The sequence below is a fragment of the Pelophylax lessonae genome, assembly GCF_965119305.1.
Source record: "Pelophylax lessonae genome assembly, chromosome: 4".
Lineage (NCBI taxonomy): Eukaryota > Metazoa > Chordata > Amphibia > Anura > Ranidae > Pelophylax > Pelophylax lessonae.
Genome location: NC_138771.1, coordinates 453,857,027 through 453,877,943, shown reverse-complemented (window position 1 = coordinate 453,877,943; position 20,917 = coordinate 453,857,027).

The following is a 20,917-nucleotide window of genomic DNA, read 5'->3' as shown; positions in this document are numbered from 1 at the left end:
TGCTGGAAAGCCAATAATGTGCCCTCCGATTGAAATTTCTTGAAGGCCATTTTTTTTCCCTAATATGTTTTTTAACCACTTAAGCCCCGGAAGATTTTACCCCCTTTCTGACCAGGCCCTATTTTGCGATTCAGCACTGCGTGACTTTTTACGGGCAATGCGACGCTGTACCCAAATGAAATTGACGTCCTTTTTTTCCCACAAACAGAGCTTTCTTTTGGTGGTATTTGATCACCTGTGCGATTTTTACTTTTTGCGCTATAAACAAAAAAAGAGCGACAATTTTGAAAAAATAACAATATTTTTTACATTTTTTTAAATTAAGTTAAAAAAAAATGTAAAAAATCATAATGTTTTAACATTTTAGGCCAATTTGTTTTCTGCCACATATGTTTGGTAAAAAAAATCGCAATAAGCGTATTTTGATTGGTTTGCGCAAAACTTATTGCATTTACTAACTAAGGGAAAGATTTTTGTCATTTTTATTGTTTTTTTTTTTTAACGAGTAATGGCGGCGATCTGCGATTTTTTTTGCCGGACTGCGACATTGCGGCGGACAGATCAGACCCTTGACTGACATTTTTTACACTTTTGGGGGTACCAGTGACATTACTACAGTAATCAGTAGTATACATATGCACTGTTACTGTAAAAATGACACTGGCAGGGAAGGGGTTAACTTTATTGTAGAGGCAGGGGTTAAATGTGTCCCCAGGGGCGTGCTTCTAACTGTAAAGGGGTGTGGCTTTTCATGTAACCACAGAGACATACGATCCTACATAGCAGGATCGTATGGTCTCTGCAGTTACACCAGGGAGAATGACAGGCGGCTTTGTTTACATCAGCCGCCTGCCTTTCTCCCTCTGCAGCGGACGATCGCGGGTGGCCGGCGGACATCCGAGCAGCTGGTCACTCGTGTGGGGAACACAGTGAACGAGCGGGGGTAGGAGCGAGCCTATTGGCTCGCGGGCGAGTGACGTACCCCTACGTCACTTTGCCCAGGAGGGGCTGACCTCCTGGAAAAATGGGAATGCACTGCGAGATGCATTTGTTTAAAATGTTCTTAAAGCATTCCCATTTTTCCTCCGTAGTCAGTGTTCCTAGGGTTTGGTCCCAGTTTACCTTCTCCATCACTGTGTCAGTCAGATCACCATGTGAAAAGAATGGTGCAAGACAGACAGAATGACCAGGGCTTGTCTTCACTCTTGGTGGTTGAATGGAGTAGCAGAGGAAGAATGGGACAGCATTCCTCTCCCAAAACTCCAACAACTGGTCTCCTCAGTTCCAAGACGTTTACAGAGTGTTGTTAAAAGAAGAGGGAATGCTACATCTACATATCTTTTTCTTAAAACAGTACATTTTCTTAGCTTAAACATTTGATATGTTTTACATTTTCTATTGTGAATAAAATATGGGTTTATGAGATTTGCAAATCATTGCATTCTGTTTTTATGAAGATTTTACACAGTACAAAATCATTAAAACACAATATTAGGAATAAATGCATAAACGTATCTCAATTTGACAATTACCAAGTGACATAGAGATCTATTTTCAGCTGTTTTTTCAATATTGTCCCCCTGTCACCTTCCATGCTATTTATAGATTACTGCTGATGAAATTCATTAGGATTCCCTGACTTATTTGATTTGAATCGTAACTTTTTATTTTTTTTTTAGCTTAAAAATATATACTGTATATATGTTGTTGTCATCTCTGTAGCTATGACATAAAAAGTCCAACTGCAGCTAAAGTTTTTTTTTTTTTGCAAATTAGATAGAGCAGGGATTACTAAACTACGGCCCTCCAGCTGTTGCAGAACTACACATCCCATGAGGCATTGTAAAACTCTGACGTTCACATACATGACTAGGCATGATGGGAATTGTACTTCCTGAACAACTGCAGGGCCATAGTTTGGGAATCCCTGAGATAGAGTGTAGAGGAATTAGAACACCTGGTAGATAATTTTTTTCCTGGTGACCATTACAATCAAAAGTGAAAGTGAAAGAAGCACGAATTGTGGGTGGTCACCTGATCAAGAATAGAGGAGAAATCTTCTAAGGCTGCATTCACACTTGAGCGTAGCGGTTTACCGCGTTTTTTACATCGATTTTACCGCAATTTTCAGGCGTTTTTTTCAGGCGTTTTTGGAGGCAGGCATTGAGATCTATCAAAAACGCTGGTAATCAGCCCAAAAAGAAGCTCATGTACTTTTTTCAGCTACAGGCGTTTTGCAAAACGCTCAGATGTGAATAGGAGCCATTTAAATGAATGGGGTTTTGCTTGTTGGGCGTTTTGGAACGTTTTTTCTGAGCGTTTTTGGAGCTGAAAAACACTCAAAAAACGCCAAGGTGTGAATGGAGCCTTAAGGGACACTAGTTATGGTGGCTATGGGACAGGAATAGAAGGTAAATCGCCCCAATGGGACACAGACAGCAACAATAAATGACAGAGAATATAACCTTCCCAACCAAAATGTAAAAAGTTTTGGATTTAGTTCTGCTTTGAGGCTACCTGACAACATTGTCCTTCAAGTAAAGTATTTCAAGGCTGAGTCCAGTGGCATTTCACAACTGACTGATATGATACTTGCTCATCCACAAAAATACTTTGTGTGTTCTATTAAAAACTTGTGATCCGGGTATCAGGCTGCAGAAAGATCTCAGAGGATTAATGATGAGGAACTTTCCCATGAAAAGGTCACCTAGTTTATGCAAGGTCCTAACTATAGGTAAACAAGTAAATACAAAGTTTAAACACACGCAACATCCTACCAGCCAAAATGTTACGTAATTCAGTTTTTGTTCCAGGCACCCCTTTAGGCCTCTTGCACACTGCAGCTTAAAAAAGCTCAGTACAGCTTTTTTTTTACAGAGCTAAAATACAGCGCATTAATTGTAATGTGCCTATGCACACAGGCGCGTAAACGAGCGCCGTGCATTCTTTTTTTTTTTACAAACAAGGTTGCTCTTTATTGAAAAAAAAACACACGACAATATCCAACATACATTACATGTGTAGCTGCTGTACATCATCAGACCACAGGGGAAAAAACAGATGTGCCGAAGGCAACAAAACCTATACAGTGGGGGATCCAACAGTAAGAACACGGTAAAAGGCATGGTGGGGCTAGATGCAAGTCCACTAAAAAAGAACAAAAAAAAAAAAGGAAAAACAAATGGAACACAGACAGATAGCATCAAACAGAACAGAGGATCAACCCGTGCCATCTATCCAAGGCTGCCAAACCTTCTCGTATTTATGGGGACAATTCCTATTAATGTAGGTGAGCTTATACATTGGGAGAGCCCCATGCACCAGGGCCTCCCACGCAGCCAGCGTGGGAGGGGAGGGGGAGACCCACCGAAGGACAATCTCCTTCTTAGCATAATACAGCAATAGAGAAATCAGTAAACGGGAATACTTATTGCGCCTAACCTGATCGGGGATGCCCAAGAGCGCCAGCTCCGGGGTGCACGTGACCGAGAAGTGAAGACGGGTGTTCATGACCTCGAACACCGCCCCCCAGAACTCCGCCACCCGTGGGCATGCCCAGAACATGTGGAAGTACGAACCCTCTGCAGTAAAACATTTAGGACAATCTGCCGGCCTCGCAGGAAACATTCTGTGCAGTCGCTGAGGAGTATAATAGACCCTGTGCAGGAACTTGACTTGAATAAGCTTGTCCCTGGAGGCAATGACCAGTCTGGAACCATTCCCCAAGCAGTCCTCCCAGTCCTCCCTATCCAAGTCGGGGATGTCCAAAGACCACTTCTGCCAAAGACGCTCCAACGCAGGGGAGTCAACAACAAGCAGGGTAGCGTATAGGGCAGAAAGGGGCTCAGGGAGGTCCGCCTGTGCCAGCACATCCTCCAGACGATCAGTCTGTATGACAGGGGTGACCGGGAACTGAGCACTGACCGCATGGCGCAACTGGAGATAACGAAAGCCTATCCAGCGGGGCAAGGCAAAGGACCCCTTAAGGTCCCGGAGCGAGCGTAGCTCGCCCACAGGCATGATGTCCCTCAAGCGCTGTATACCACACCGGCCCCACACCTGCGGGTCAGGAAGCATCCGCAGATGAGGGAGCGCCGTGCATTCTTTAGTAAAAACAAAATAGAAAAATCTGCATGTTTTGGCAGTTATTTACGCCTTATGCGCGCACATGCATGCAAATGGTCATTAACATAATGCACAAAAGAAGAACATAAGAATACGTTTCCGTGCATTTGCATAAAATTGCGCAAACGCATATGGGTGAAAATACTTGCAAATACATAAAAAAAAAACTGATGAAAAAGTAGATGCTCAAACAGGAGTATTATGTGCAAGAGGCCTTACTCTTCTGCATTCAAAACAATAGACCTGGATCGAGGTTGTGGTTGGATAGTGAAGGAGAACCGGACCCATGATGCAGTCCTTGTGCTCCTAGCTGCCAATCAGCAGCCCTATTTGTTAGATGCACAGTAAACAGTGAGTGGCTTACAGCACTGCTCCTTTCTCTACTAGTCTGAATGCTTATGTGGAGAGGACTACAGGAGGCTAATACAAGGACTTATTAGACCTTTTAATATATTTATAATATTATAAGTGTTTATAATAAATGTATATATTTTTAATTGATACAAAACTAGATGAAATGTGTGTCTTTTATATCTGTTTAAATATATACTTTAAATGGATCCAATCATTGATTTTGATGTTGAACTCCATTACTTGGTAAATGTTTTGTTATTTGAAAAAAAAAAAAAATAATAACATTAAAAATCTAAACTTTTTTAGGTTTTTATATGTATTTGGGGACAGCCATCATATTCCAGAGACAAAAACATAATAATTTCTTATTAAAATGTACTGCATAAAGGTCTCATTTTCTGACATATGTATTGTAGAAGTGCAGAGGGATAGACAATATGTACTTACCAATGGGTCCTTTGTTTTTTTGTTTTTTTATTTTAGCCTTTTACTGTCTTTTTTTAGACTGGAGTGTCAGATCTAGTCTAATGGTGGTCATAAAATAAATGATTAATAGGATCTGATCTCCTATGATAGGAATAATCAATCTAGAGTCAGCAACCTATTTAAGCGATATGCCTGCTTCTTCACTTCATTGGAAACTGTAAATGAAGCTGTCCCACCGTGTCTATTGTGAACTGTTGCTGCATTACAAGTTTTCTCATGCACCCTGTGGGAATTATTCCCTCTGCACCATGCTGCAACCCACTTACAAACTCACTTGATCACCGATCCAACTCTGTTTCTGGGTTAAATGGTGCCCAGCATGTCAAGGCTCTCCCCCTCCAACCACCCTGGACTTACAAGAGAATGCTGCAGAATGCAGGGTCTTGTCATTATATGGCACTGTCCTCTGTCTCCCAAAAGGTCCACTCACTTCAAAAGGAAGAAGAGGGTGAAGAAAACCCAAGTTATCACCAGACTGAGCCAAAGATATGTGGAAAAAGGGAAGTACAGTATAGAGATTTTTTATAGGGTCAGATGGTGTTCCAATAGGAGATGGAGCAAATATAAACAGGACCCAACCCAGAAGTTGGGCTTACAGCAGGGTGTCAATTTTTAATCACTTTACTGGAGGTACTGGAAGCAAATTGTTTTCCTGAAGGACAAAGTGGTGGATCTAGTGAAGGAAGCTGACCTTGGGCCTGATGCACCAAAGGGTTAAATGACTGTCAGGCTTTTATGAGGGTCTTTTTCTCAACAGGGAGATTTTCCATAACAGGAATTAAATAGAAATCTTAACTAGAGGATGACCAATGAAATGGAATTCGTATACAGAGGTTTACTTCTTCTGAAAGATATTAAAGGAACACTCCAACCACCATGACCACTTCAGTGATTTGAAGTAGTCATGGTGGTAGGAGTCAGAATCATCGCACATGCTGGGATATTTACAGTTATGTGCTGAGGGCTAGTTGCACCCCTAGCACATATGACTCAGTCAGCCAGAAAATGACATGTCCTTCTTCATACATGTATGAACAAGGACATGACATATTATGACAAAACATAACTAGTTATTAAAAGACACATTGCAACAATTTACATGCGCTAATGCACATACCTCCTACTTATTTTGCCGACTGCTGGTGGGTACTGCTTGCAGTTACTGCTAGTGGGTAATGCTGGCAGGTAATTCTGGTCATGCGGGTACTGCTGGAGGTAGCAGTGACTGCAGTAGAGAACAGAGCCGCTGCTTCCTGTATGGCTCCTGTCACAGGCGGAGTGCATTTCATATCACTCCACCTGTGACATAGCCGGAACTATACAGGAAGCAGTGGCTTTGTCACTGACTGCAGAAAACCTAAGTTTCCCGCAGCAGCCGGGAGATCGCACGGCACTTGTAGCCTAGTACGTGCCCATCCAATGCAGCCTAAACAGTGCCCATCCAATGCAGATTCACCAGTGCGTGCCCATCCAATGCAGCCTGATCAGTGCCCATCCAATGCAGCCTCACCAGTGCATGCCCATCCAATGCAGCCTCACCAGTGCGTGCCCATCCAATCCAGTTTCAGCCTCTGCCCACAGTTGGTTGGAAGCCGCTGTGGCCTTACCCCCAACTCGACTTCCTTCTTCCCCAGAAAGAAATATAAAAATTGTCAGGGGGCAGTGGGCCTCATTGGCTGCAGTTCAGGGCCGCATGCAGCCCTCGGTTCGCAGGTTGGACATGCCTGATCTAAACTATGAAAGAACATGGATCTTACAAAAATGAAATCTGACCCATCCTACTCCAAGTTAGCAGGGGATCTGTTAATTTGCCCCCTGCTAAACAGAGCAGAACAGACAGAACAGAACAAGTTCAGTTTTTTCATGCCCCCCCTTATTGCTGAACTGGCTGACTTTTGGTACATGGGTACCTGGCTTAACTTTTAAATACTTACTTAAAGTGTTACTAAACCTTCGACAGTAAAGCACTCTTGTTATACTCACTGTGGATCCTAAGAGGTTAATTCTCTGCATTGTGTAAATAGGCTGTTTGATCCTGTCTTCTCTGATCCTCCCCTTCTTCATCTCCCCCAATTTATCTCCTAATAAGACAGAAACTTTGGAGTCTCTGCACATGCTCAGTTTGGTATGTATTGCTAGAGAGTTTTTTTTTTTCTTGGGAGGGTGCATGTTATCAGCACAGAGCCAATCAGCACTGTCCAGACAGAGGGTCAGGGATCCTGCAGCCTCATAGGACAGTCAGAGTAGAATGAAAGCTCCTCCTTGCAGCTTTAACCAGACACTGATAGAAGTCACAAGACTGCTATATACTGCAGATGATAAAAGGTATTTAGCTGTTTAAATTTACTAAAATAATTACATATCCATGTTTTGTGTACTGTGGGAGACTGGATATAGTGAATGCAGGGTCCTGGATTTTGTAACACTTTAAAACCAAAAAAAAAAAGAAAAAAAGTTTCAATTTATAGATGTACATTGTCAGGTCAACTGAAGTTTAGATAGCAACCCTACCCAAAACAGGTTCCTTAGTTTTTAGAAGATAGGGCAGGATTTCAATTGTTTGCTTTTTTAAATATGTTCTTAAAAATAAGTATGAGTTGCTGGCTAATACATACCTCTAAATTTTATACGATGGGAAAGTGGGTCACCTTTTAGAACAAAGTATGTAGGCATAGGCACACCCTGCCACACACTTCATTATGTGAACCATGGAGAATTAAAATGCAAAAAATGATTAGCTAAACCCATAAGTACATTTATGTTCACCACTACATTTTCTTTACACAAGCTTTTCAAAATGACAAAAGTTAAAAGGTCAGGTAAAAAGTTTAGTGTAGTATAAAACCTTTAGAAGTTAAATAGTACACATTAATAGAGGTCTGTACATCAGCCAAAAAAAAAAAAAAAGGACATTTAGATCTGAACTCCGGGATAAGCAAATATTTTCTAAATACAAGAAGCATGTGTATACCTTATTGAATCTCCGTGTACTTTCTGTATTTCTTCCAGATCTGTGCAAAAATCCAACATGGCACTTTGCCTCCATGCAGGAGCTTCCTGTAAAGACCAGTTACTGTTGCTCTCTCCCTTGTGCAGGGTGACAGGTCTTATCTCCGCCCCCTCCTGTAGCTTTCTGCAGGTAGCCTGTAGTGGGTGAGGCCTGCTGGTCCCTCATACAGCTCTGCTCTTTATGCAGGCTATGTATGTACAGCACAGTGATGATGTCACCACCACCTTTATATTGTGATATCTGGGTTTCAAAGGCATTTTGTGCACGAAAAAAAAAAAAAAAAAAAAATATATATATATATATATGTACACTGTATATATATATATATATATATATATATATATATATATATATATATATTTATATACACACACCCCTCACATTTTTGTAAATATTTTATTATATCTTTTCGTGTGACAACACTGAAGAAATTACACTTTGCTACAATGTAAAGTAGTGAGTGTACAGCTTGTATAACAGTGTAAATTTGCTGTCCCCTCAAAATAACTTAACACATAGCCATTAATGTCTAAAATGCTGGCAACAAAAGTGAATACACCTCTAACTAAAAATGTCCAAATTGGGCCCAATTAACCATTTTTCCTCCCCAGTGTCATGTGACTCATTCGTGTTACCAGGTCTCAGGTGTGAATGGGGAGCAGGTGTGTTAAATTTGGTGTTATTGCTCTCACTCTCTCATACTGGTCACTGGAAGTTCAACATGGCACCTCATGGCAAAGAACTCTCTGAGGATCTGAAAAAAATAATTGTTGCTCTACATAAAGATGGCCTGGGCTATAAGAAGATTGCCAAGACCTTGAAACTGAGCTGCAGAACGGTGGCCGAGACCATACAGCAGTTTAACAGGACAGGTTCCACTTAGAACAGACCTCACCATGGTCGACCAAAGAAGTTTAGTGCACTTGCTCAGCGTCATATCCAAAGGTTGTCTTTGGGAAATAGATGTATGAGTGCTGCCAGCATTGCTGCAGAAAGCCCAAAACAGTTTGCTGAAGACAAGCAGACTAAGGACACGGATTACTGGAACCATGTCCTGTGTTCTGATTAGACCAAGATAAACTTATTTGGTTCAGATGGTGTCAAGCGTGTGGCGGCAACCAGATGAGGAGTACAAAGACAACAAGTGTGTCTTGCCTACAGTCAAGCATGGTGGTGGGAGTGTCATGGTCTGGGGCTGCATTAATGCTGCCAGCACTGGGTAGCTACAGTTCATTGAGGGAACCATGAATGCCAACATGTACTATGACATACTGAAGCAGAGCATGATCCCCTCCCTTTGGAGACTGAGTATTCCAACATGATAACGACCCCAAACACACCTCCAAGATGACCACTGCCTTGCTAATAAAACTGAGGGTAAAGGTGATGGACTGGCCAAGCATGTCCCCAGACCTAAACCCTATTGAGCATCTGTGAGGCATCCTCAAATGGAAGTTGGAGGAGTGCAGGGTCTTTAACATCCACCAGCTCAGTGATGTCATCATCGAGGAGTGGAAGAGGACTCCAGTGGCGACCTGTGAAGCTCTGGTGAACTCCATGCCCTAGAGGGTTAAGGCAGTGCTGGAAAATAATGGTGGCCACACAAAATATTGACACTTTGGGCCCAATTTGGACATTTCCACTTAGGGGTGTACTCACTTTTGTTGCCAGCGATTTAGACATCAATGGCTGTTTGTTGAGTTATTTAGAGGGGACAGCAAATTTAGACTGTTATACAAGCTGTACACTCACTACTTTACATTGTAGCAAAGTGTAATTTCTTCAGTGTTGTCACATGAAAAGGTATAATGAAATATTTACAAAAATGTGAGGGGTGTGCTCACTTTTGTGAGATACTGTGTATGTATATATATATCTATATATATATCTATATATACATATATATATAGATATATATATCCTTTGTGGTTAATGAGTTAATGATTAATATATTTCAATGAAATGTTCACGTGCCTGGAGTTCGGCTTTACGGATTAAAGAGGGACATTTCTTCAAAATCAGTGACAGTTGGGAGCTAGACTAAAACGTATTTGTAAACCTGGAATAAAGACAGAGAGAGGTAAATTTGAGCTATTGCAGTAGATGGTTCAAGAGCAATGTCATCTTTCGTTCCACATTCTCATCGCTCTTATCTGTCATTAAACCCATCACATTGTGATGACAGCAATCCTCCAGCTAAACTCATCATCGGCATCAGCTAGCATGAGAGGGTCTTTCTGTTTTTTTCAGGGGACTGGCCTGTGTGGTCACATACCAAGAGACCACCCAGACGATCGGCCCATAGATAAATATATTCAACAATGAATGGCAATTAAAATAATTGATTAGCTCGGAAAGCTGCATTAAAACGATGTCAAATGAGAAAGCGCTTCCAAGACAAACATTTTTATTTTAGAATTAAAACAGATGGTATGCTGGGTAATCTTTTTTTCAGCGCACTCTGCTTGAAGAATTTAGTGATGAGTGTGTCTGGAAGAGTGTTTTTTTGGCCCCTCGGGCAAGAAAAAGATTATTTTTGGAAAAAGATTATTTTGGGATTCTGGCCTTTGAATTTTTGGAAAAGCTGAGTAAAGCAGCTTTTTGGCATCTCTGATTCTAAACTCAGACGGGTCATTTGGCAAAGCCATGGCTACTTTGCTATAAAGACATTTTCTCATGACATTTTGGCACAGAGTAAGGGAACCTCAGCTGTCTCTGGGTCTTGTCAGCTCTTGTGCACACTCCCAGCAGCAAATCAGTCACACAGTATGTAAACCTGGCACACCGCTCCGCGGGAGCTGAAGGCATATAATAGCCCTTTAATGCTGACATTCACCATGCACTTCAGTCCTTTTTATATTTCTTCAGCTGGCAAAGACAGATATTCCTTTCATTTGCCCTTTAACTTAAGGAGAAACTGTAGTTCTTTTGATGTTTTTTATCCATGTGAAAGTGATCAGACTAAAGTGAAACTTTAGGCAGATATAAAAGACACAAATGAATGTATCTTTGTAAACATTATCACATTGTTAAATACATTTTTGAATGCAAGCAGTATAGGATTCTGAATCTAATCTGGAATCAGAAGCAGCACAAGCAGCCAATCAGTTGCTGAGAAAAGGCCTGCAGATAGAAAGAGAAAGCAGAGTGTCAGAGAGATGAGATCATGGCCCTGCCATTTCTTCCTAAACTGTACTCTAACAACCTGGGGGGCAGGACCAGGACAACCCTGGGCTCAGAGGAATCTAATGGCATACCTCCCAACTTCTGAACTTCAAAATGAGGGACACTCAACGGAGAAAGTGATCTGCTGCGCACTGCGGTAAAATGTGTGTGTGATCAAAACTTAACAGTGGGAGGGGTTTAAGGAGTGTTGTTAAACAAATCCTGGGCTTCCTTGTACCTATACAGGGGTCAGCAGGGCCCAGGGGTCAGTATGGCAGAGAAGAAGGGTCACAAGGACAGAGGACAGGGATCAGCAGGATGAAGGACAGGAGTCAGTAGGAAAGGGCACAGGGGTCAGCAGAACGGAGCACCGTAATCAGTAGGGCAGGGTACAGGGGTCAGCAGGACGGAGGACAGGAGTCAGTAGGGCAGGGCACAGGGGACAGCAGGACAGAGGACCAGAATCAGTAGGGCAGAATACAGGGGGGAGCAGGAGGAAGGACAGGAGTCAGTAGGGCAGGGCACAGGGGTCAGCAGGATGGAGGAAAGGAGTCAGTAGGGCAGGGCACAGGGGTCAGCAGGATGGAGGACAGGGGTCAGTAGGGAAGGGCACAGGGGTCAGCAGGATGGAAGACAGGAGCCAGTAGGGAAGGGTACAGGGGTCAGCAGGACAGAGGACAGGAGTAAGTAGGGAAGGGTACAGGGGTCAGCAGGAAGGAGGACAGGAGTCAGTAGGGCAGGGTACAGGGGTCAGCAGGATGGAGGACAGGAGTCAGTAGGACAAGGTACAGGGGGTCAAATCCCACCCATTCTTCCTCTTAAACAAAATCTTCCCACCTCCTCCTAGCACAAATCCCCCCCCCCCTCATTCCTCCTCTTAGCATGAATACCCCCCCCCCTCCCAAAATTAATCTTCCCTGTGCAGATATCACTCACCCTTCACAGACCTCTCCCCTCATGTCATACCAGAACTCCTCCATACAGCACATGACACCGGTTGGATCCATGGATCAAATTGTACACTGTATGATTACCAACCCCCATCCAAATGTCCTGCTGCCAGAAGATGAGCAGCTCTTGGAGGACATGGGGGCACTGATCATACAGTGTCCAGTCAAATACATGTATCCAATGTGACCTGCCATATGGAGGATCCCTGGAATGACAGGTGAGGGAGAGTACAGCTGCTATAACTTCTCTTAGTGGCCAGGTACGCTACCCATGGGGGGGGGGGGGGGCACAGGTTAAATCTGGGGGGGAGGGCACTGGTAAAATCTGAAAATCTGGGGGGAGGGCACAGGTGAAATCTGGGGGGAGGGCACTGGAAAAATCTGGGCGGGAGGGCACAGGTGAAATCTGGGGGGAGGGCACTGGTGAAATCTGGGGGGAGGGCACTGGTAACATCTGGGGGGGGAGGGCACTGGGGAAACTTTGGGGGGGTACAGGTGAAGTCTGGGGGGAGGGCATTGGTAAAATCTAGGGGAAGGGCACTTGTGAAATCTGGGGGAGGGCACTGGTAAAATCTGGGAGGAGGGCACCGGTGAAATCTGGGGGGAGGGCACAGGTGAAATCTGGGGGAAGGGCATTGGTAACATCTGGGGGGAGGGCACAGGTGAAATCTGGGGGTAGAGCACAGGTGAATACTTGGGAGAGGGCACAGTTGAAATCTGGGGGGAGGGCACAGGTGAAATCCTGGGTTAGGGCACTTTTAAAATTTGGGGGAAGGCACAGGTGAGATTTGGGGGGAGGACACTGGTGAAATCTGGGGGGAGGGTACAGGTGAAGTCTGGAGGGAGGGCACTGGTAAAATCTGGGGGAAGGGCACAGGTGAAATCTGGGGAAGGGCACTGGAAAAATCTGAGGAAAGGGCACTAGTAAAATCTGGGGGAGCACTGGTAACATCTGGGGAAAGGGCACTGATAACATCTGGGGGGAGGGCAAAGGTAAAATCTGGGGGAGGGCACAGGTGAAATCTGGGGAGGGAGCACTGGGGGGAGGGCACAGGTGAAGTCTGGGAAGGGAGGGCACAGGTGAAGTCTGGGGGGAGGGTGCAGGTAAAATCTGGGGGGGCACAAGGGAAATCTGGGCAGAAGGGCACAGGTGAAACCTGGGGGAAGGGCACAGGTGAAATCTGGGGGAAGGGCACAGGTGAAGTCTGGGGAGGGAGGGCACAGGTGAAGTCTGAGGGGAGGGTGCAGGTAAAATCTGGGTGGAGGGTACAGGTGAAATCTGGGGAAGCACAAGTGAAATCTGGGTGGGAGGGCACAGGTGAAATCTGGGGGAAGGGCACAGTTGAAATCTGGGGGAAGGGCACAGGTGAAATCTGAGGGGATGGCACAGGTGAAATCTGGGGGGGGGGGCACAGGTGAAATCTGGGGGGAGGGCACTTGTGAAATCTGGGGGGAGGGCACAGGTGAAGTCTAGGGGGAGGGCACAGGTAAAGTCTGGGGGGAGGGCACTGGTGAAATCTGGGGAGATGGCACTGGTGAAGTCTGGGGGAGAGCACAGGTGAAGTCTGGGGGGAGGGCACAGATGAAATCTGGGGGGAGGGCACAGGGGAAGTCTGGAAGCGGGTACAACCAACCATCCCAATAGATCCGGTCATGACATGACTCTCCCCACCTTCCCCCTCATGTCTGCATCACAGCTGAGGAGAAGCCGCTGTACCATACACTGTATATGCATCCCAATTTACACAGTGCTCTGCTCCTCACCTGTACAATGACCGGCAGCGGTGTTGATCTCTCTACGCGATGTTGAAAGTCCAGGCTGTGGGGTTAGCATTACTGTGGGGATCTTCATCACCGGGCCTTATAGTGAGCGCACCCTGCACAGAATACTCTGGAGTCAGGAAGGCGGCCGCGGGACTAATTCTGGGCCCCTCTGGATGTTTCCACAGGGGCCACTTCAAGACCTCTGGGTGGAAGCAACGTATGGCTCCCAAGGCCATAGAGTTGAGGGGGGCCATTTTGCCCTCACTCGACTTCCTGCTTGGGACACAGAAGGACCGGATCATTTTCCCCGCTACGGACGGCTCCGGTAAGCGGGGAAAGCGACCAGGAAGCGGCGGGGAAGGTCCCGAATCCGCCGCTGGGACCACTTTTATGTAAAAGAGGACCGTTGGCTGTGTATAAAAATACTGGGGTTATGGCAGCTAGTATTTAACCTCAAAGTAGCGATGTAAATACGCAGGGGGTGGTCTGGAAGTGGTTAATGGAGAAGCTGCAGAAAAGCCTGTAGTGCGTTTTTGCCGCGATTTTAGGCTAGGTGCACACTTGTGCGGGTGGTGCTGCTGGGGGACCCGCACAAATTCCAGCAGCTGCAATCCCCCACACAGCGAAATGCAGGACCTGCAGGCAGGTGCCATTATTCCTAATGGCACACCGCCCACACTGGAAATTGCACCCGCACTTGGAACCAGGCTGTATTCGCAGTTCCCATGCCGTCTGTGATTTTCAAAGAAGTGCAGGGACTTCTTTCCTATGTGTTGCAGGACAGGAAAGCCCATTCACGTGAATGGGGTATTGTGCCTGCGCAAACTGCAGCCCACACGGCCGCACAGGTGTGAACCTAGGGTTACCGCCAATTTTTTCCATGATTTTTAACCCCTTCACGCCGACGTAACTCCCCATTCTAGGTCACCTAATCGCTGTGGTAGCCTCTGATTGGCTACCACAGTGATCAGTCACTCTGAAGCCTGCCCCTGTGTGCTTTTTTTTTCTTTCTGTAAATGGAGGTACCATGGGGTTGATTTACTAAAGGCAATTCCAATGTGCACTACAAGTGCACTGCAAGTGTACTCACTGTAGATCTGAGGGGAAGATGTGAAATGAGGGGAAGCTCTGCTAGTTTCTATCATCCAATCATGTGCAAGCAAACATTTTTTTATTTTATTTTCCTTGCATGTCCCCCTCAGGTCTACAGTGACTGCACTTCCAAGTGCACTTGTAGTTCACTTGTAGTGCACAGAGGATTTGCCTTTAGTAAATAACCCCAATGTATCTTTCTCGTTTTTTGCAAAAAGAAAAAATAGTGTTCGTAAAAAAAGTAAAATAAATAAGTAATACAAATTAAAGAAAAATAACTAGATCAGTGTCAGTTAGGGGGTTATTTACTAAATCTGGAGAGTGCAAAATTTGGGTTAGCTCTGCATAGAAACCAATCAGCTTCCAGGTTTTATTGTCAAAGCTTAAAGAGGAGTTCCGCCTTCCCCTAAAAAAATTAAAAGTCAGCAGCTACACATACTGTAGCTGCTGACTTTTAATATTAGGACTAGTGATGAGCGAACATGGACTGTATTATTCGGGTCCGTACCGGATAATTGGATTTTTGTTACCCGGACACGGACCCGAAAACTTTACTGTATGTTCGGGTTTAAAATCCGTGTTCGGTAATTTTATTTCCTGTTTTGTATGTAATGGCGCGCTTTTAATGGCGGGCTTTCAACAGCCAATCAACAAGCGTTTAACTGGTGTGCCATAGAAGCCATCACAGCCATGCCTACTAATGGCATGGCTGTGATTGGCCAGCTGAAGCATGTGACCCAGGTCTTTATAAGCTAGAGACACAGCGCGCTGTGCGTCAGTCTGCTCTAGTGTAGGGAGAGAGCACACACAACGGTGCTGGCTGCTGCTGATTAGGGACAGACAGGGAAAAAAACATTGTGCCCGAAAAGAATGCAGGGACCGGTCGGAGTGTAGGCAGGGAAAGATAGAAGACCATTTTAGGGACAGGCTGGAGAGAGTAGGCAGGGAGAGATTAGGAGACACAGGACAGAACAATCGTCCGTTAGCGATCTACATCGATTTTGTTTTGTGGGGGTGGTGCAGTGAACAATCTTTTTGCCCTCACTTGAGCCCACTGAAGAGGAGGAAGAGGAGGGAGAAAAAAAAAATATTTTTATCAGTCTGTTGTGTGCAGCGTTCAGCTATATTTAACTACAGAGTGCTGTTCTAATCTGCTATTTAAAAATTACAAATTTAAAGGGGAATTTTTTTTTTTTCCCTTCAAAGCCTGCTGCTGACCGTGACATAAAACATAAGACACTGCTGTGTTCACATGTGCTATTGAAAAATCACCAATTTTATATACTTTTTTCTATTCCGCTATTCAATATACACCCTTTTGGGGTGAAAAAAATTAAATTGCGGCATAGTCTGTATCGGCATGTGTGAGATACACCTTTCAAATTTTTTTGGCGCATCTTCCACCACCGAGGATTGCAGGGCGCTTCAGTTTGCCTCCTGTTCTGAACTTCTCCTACTCCTCATCCTCATCCTGCCTTTAGGGTACAAAAAATTGTAATCGGGGGCCTAGTCTGTGTTTGTACGTGTGAGATACACCGTTTTATATCCTTTTTTCTATTCCGCTATTCAATATACACCCTTTTGGGGTAAAAAAATTAAATTGCGGCATAGTCTGTATCGGTACATGTGAGATACACCTTTTTATATACTTTTTTCTATTTTGCTATTCAATATACACCCTTTTGGGGTGAAAAAATTAAAATTGCAGCATAGTCTGTATCGGTACGTGTGAGATACACCTTTTAAAATTAGTTTGGCGCATCTTCCACCGCCGAGGATTGCAGGGCGCTTCAGTTTGCCTCCTGTTCCGAACTCCTCCTACTCCTCTTCCTCATCCTCATCCTGCCTTTAGGGTACAAAAAATTGTAATCGGGGCCTAGTCTGTGTTTGTACGTGTGAGATACACCGTTTTATATACTTTTTTCTATTCCGCTATTCAATATACACCCTTTTGGGTAAAAAAAATTAAATTGCGGCATAATCTGTATTGGTACGTGTGAGATACACCTTTTTATATACTGTTTTCTATTCCACTATTCAATATACACCCTTTTGGGGTGAAAAAAATTAAATTGCGGCATAGTCTGTATCGGTACGTGTGAGATACACCTTTCAAATTTTTTTGGCGCATCTTCCAACGCCGAGGATTGCAGGGCGCTTCAGTTTGCCTCCTGTTCCGAACTCCTCCTACTCCTCATCCTCATCCTGACTTTAGGGTACAAAAAATTGTAATCGGGGCCTAGTCTGTGTTTGCACGTGTGAGATACACCATTTTGTATCCTTTTTTATATTCCGCTATTCAATATACACCCTTTTGGGGTGAAAAAAATTAAATTGCGGCATAGTCTGTATCGGTACGTGTGAGATACACCTTTTAAATTAGTTTGGCGCATCTCCTTCCACCGCCGAGGATTGCAGGGCGCTTCAGTTTGACTCCTGTTCCGATCTCCTCCTACTCCTCTTCCTCATCCTCATCCTCCCTTTAGGGTACAAAAAATTGTAATCGGGGCCTAGTCTGTGTTTGTACGTGTGAGATACACCGTTTTATATACTTTTTTCTATTCCGCTATTCAATGTACACCCTTTTGGGGTGAAAAAAATTAAATTGCGGCATACTTTGCATATTTGACTGTGAGATACACCCGTTGTATTTGTATACTGTTTTTCTTTTCCGCTATTTAATAAACACTCTTTTGGGGTAAAAAACAACTGTTGTTGTTTTGTTCCGCTATTCAATAAACACCTTTCTAGGGCAAGATCATAAATTACAGAAATATGAGGAGAACGTCAAATAGGGGGCGTGGCCTGGGTCGTGGTGCTGCTGGTAGAGCTCCTGTTGCAAGGAGAGGACGTGGTCGATCTGTGCCAGCTACACGCACAAGTGAAACACCATCCTCAAGTGTGAGTAGGTGACAGAACCTGCAGCAGTATTTGGTAGGGCATCATGCGCCTCTACAAGTGTTGAGGCAAGAACAAGTACAGGCGATAGTAGATTGGGTTGCTGACAGTGCCTCCATTTCCTTCACATTGTCTCCCACCCAGTCTACTGCAGAAAGGTCAGAGTTGGCACCTGCAGCCGATGTCCAACCGACCTCCACCTGCAAATCAGGCAAGCAGTCTGAGCCCCAAGTCATGCAGCAGTCTCTTCTACTTTTTGATGACTCTGTCAGCAGGGTTTCCCAGGGCCATCCACCTTGCCCTGCCCCAGAAGTGGAAGAGATTGAGTGCAGCGATGCCCAACCACTTATTTCTCAAGATGAGTACATGGAAGGACCATCGCAGCACGTCTCCGATGATGACGAAACGCAGGTGCCAACTGCTGCGGCACTCAGAATTGTGGAGACCGACAAGGAGGGCAGGGGTGAAGACTGGGTGGAAGATGATGTGGAGGACGATGAGGTCCACGACCCCACATGGAATGAAAGTCATGCAGGTGACCCGAGTAGTTTGGAGGAAGAGGCGGTGGTCGCACAGAGCCACCAGCACAGCAGAAGAGGGAGCAGAGTGAAGAAGCGGAGCGGCCGTGCCCTAGACACTACGCCTGCTACTGCCCAACGCAGCAAGGGACCGAGCGCACCAAAGCCAGCTCAAAGGAGTTCTCATTCACACACAGAGTGCTTCTCAGCCCCGCCTCTGCTCTCTTCATTCGCTCACTGGATGTGATTGACAGCAGCAAGAGCCAATTGCTCCCGTTGCTGTGTGAGTCGATGAGGATAGAGATACTCAGGAAAGCCGCTGCTCTCATGCACATCGCTGTATCCAGATGGGGCTCAGATAAGTATAGAGGGGCTGGGAATGGGGGGAGCTGAACCCAGAAGGTTTTTTACCTTAATACATAGAATGCATTAAGATAAATAAAAAAAACTTTGAGCCTTTAGAACCACTTTAAAAAGTTTGACCTGGAGTTTGGCTTCAATTTGTTAGACTTGGTTTACACTGGGGCGAATTGTTAGATGACTTAGTCGTCTGACAAGTCACGCCCCATTCAGTGTAATGGAACCATTCTAATCAGAGCGACTCAAGTCGCTCCGACTTGGTTCCTGCACTACTTGGGGAAATCTTCGGAGCAGCTTGCATTGACATCTACTAAAGAAGTAATTTGCAAGTCACGCTGAAGTCGCGCTGTCTGGGGCGGCTTCAGAGTTGGACGACTTTGAAGCCACCCCAGTGTGAAACGAGCCTTAAGGCCCGTACACACGTGCAGATTGTCGGCCGAAAAGATTCGGTCGACGACCGATCGGCCGATTGTAGGCTTGTTAGTATGATGCTTCCGACAGCCGACAACGTACTTTCGGCCGAACAGAATCTGTCGTGCAAGCATTAAAATTTTTGTTGGCCAACACCAGAACGGCCGATTGTTCGCCAGTCAGTACAGATTTCGGCCGACAGACAGCAGATTTGCAAGACTGGGCATGCTCAGAAAAGAAAAAACACACAGAAAGTTAACCATCACATGACATCACTTCTGCAGTCGACTGTTGTTGGCCGACAAAATTCGTGTGCAGTCTTTTGCACTTTTCAACAGACACGACAGCCCTGGGACAAAAGACGGACGATCGTTCGGCCAACGATCGGTACGTGTGTACGGGGCTTTAGTGTATGTAAATCTGCTAATGCATCAAACACTCCCCTCCCCACAGACAAACAATGCTGCTCTCCAAAGGTGCCCCTGTTACTCCTTCATCTAGAATGTAGAAACTTTAAATCAGAAGGTGTGTTACTGGCCAGATCACCAGGTGAAAACAGAGGGAAAAAGTTTATTAAAAGAAACAAATGCAGCCACCACATCTAATGTTTGGTAATCTATAATATATTACATTTTTGGTTTTGGGTTTTAACCAACTATAAACCACCCTAAAAAAAGATGATGTACTGTATACTTCATTTTCCGGTGACCCCCATCCTAAAACTCCACTGTGCTGCAGAGCTCCATCCTCTGCAGGTTTTTGGAACATGAGTGTATTAAAAAACTGCTTCCCCCAATATCATTGAATATGAGATAGAGAAGGTGCATACATTAGAGGTATTGTGTTACCCCCAGGAGGTAGCATTGGTGTACTCATGAAAGTTTTTTTTGTATATAAATTACTGATTCTAATAATGTACCTATAATAAAATACTCATAACAATAAATATATTTTTCTTTTTTAATTAAATTAGCTTTTCATTTTGGATTTTGGGGATGTAGTGCCTGGTTCAGCCATCAGTGTAAAACGTAATACCAGATATGAAATAAACATGAGGGGGATAAAGCTAGGATATAGGAAAAAATTGTGCAGTGTAATATATGTTCTTTTTCCATCTATTTAAAGTCTTATTTTTTTACATCATTTGTACTGCTGAAGTAGAGACTTACAATGGGTAGTAAAGATGTCCTTTCATCCCGATTCTGCTGGACTCCTTAGTCTTGGCCCAGCTTCCCTGTTTCAGGGTTGCAGTGTATATAGGGTCCTATAGAGTAAGCTTTTTGTGTGCACTCCTGGGATCACACTACAGGGCAATGTGGTGATGCTGCCTGGGCAGATGTGCACTGGTGGTCTGGGAGGACAACACACAGAAGACACTTCTCCAAGGGAAGTGATTGACAGCGGTTTTCCGAGGTGCTGTCTCAGGAGCCACTGTCAATCATTTCCCTTGGAGGAGGAGCTGTCTTGTGTGTGTTGTCTAGGCCAGCCTTTTTCAACCAGGGTACCCAGGCACCCTGGGGTGTCTTGGGGTCTCTTCAGGGGTGCCTTGGCAAAATGCCAAAAATTGCCCAAAAGCTGTATACAAGCCAGCGAGTGGATGTAGCCTGCCTTATAGTTACACAAAGCCACGGGGTTTTCATTGTACACCATTACAACCTTCTAGCTGTCGACATCCAAACAACCAATTACGTCATCAGTTGATAAACGGGAATGTTGGCCACCTGGACAGCATCCTTTTTTGACCCTTCCCTGTCCCTCTCTGTCAGCACTGGCATCAAATGAGC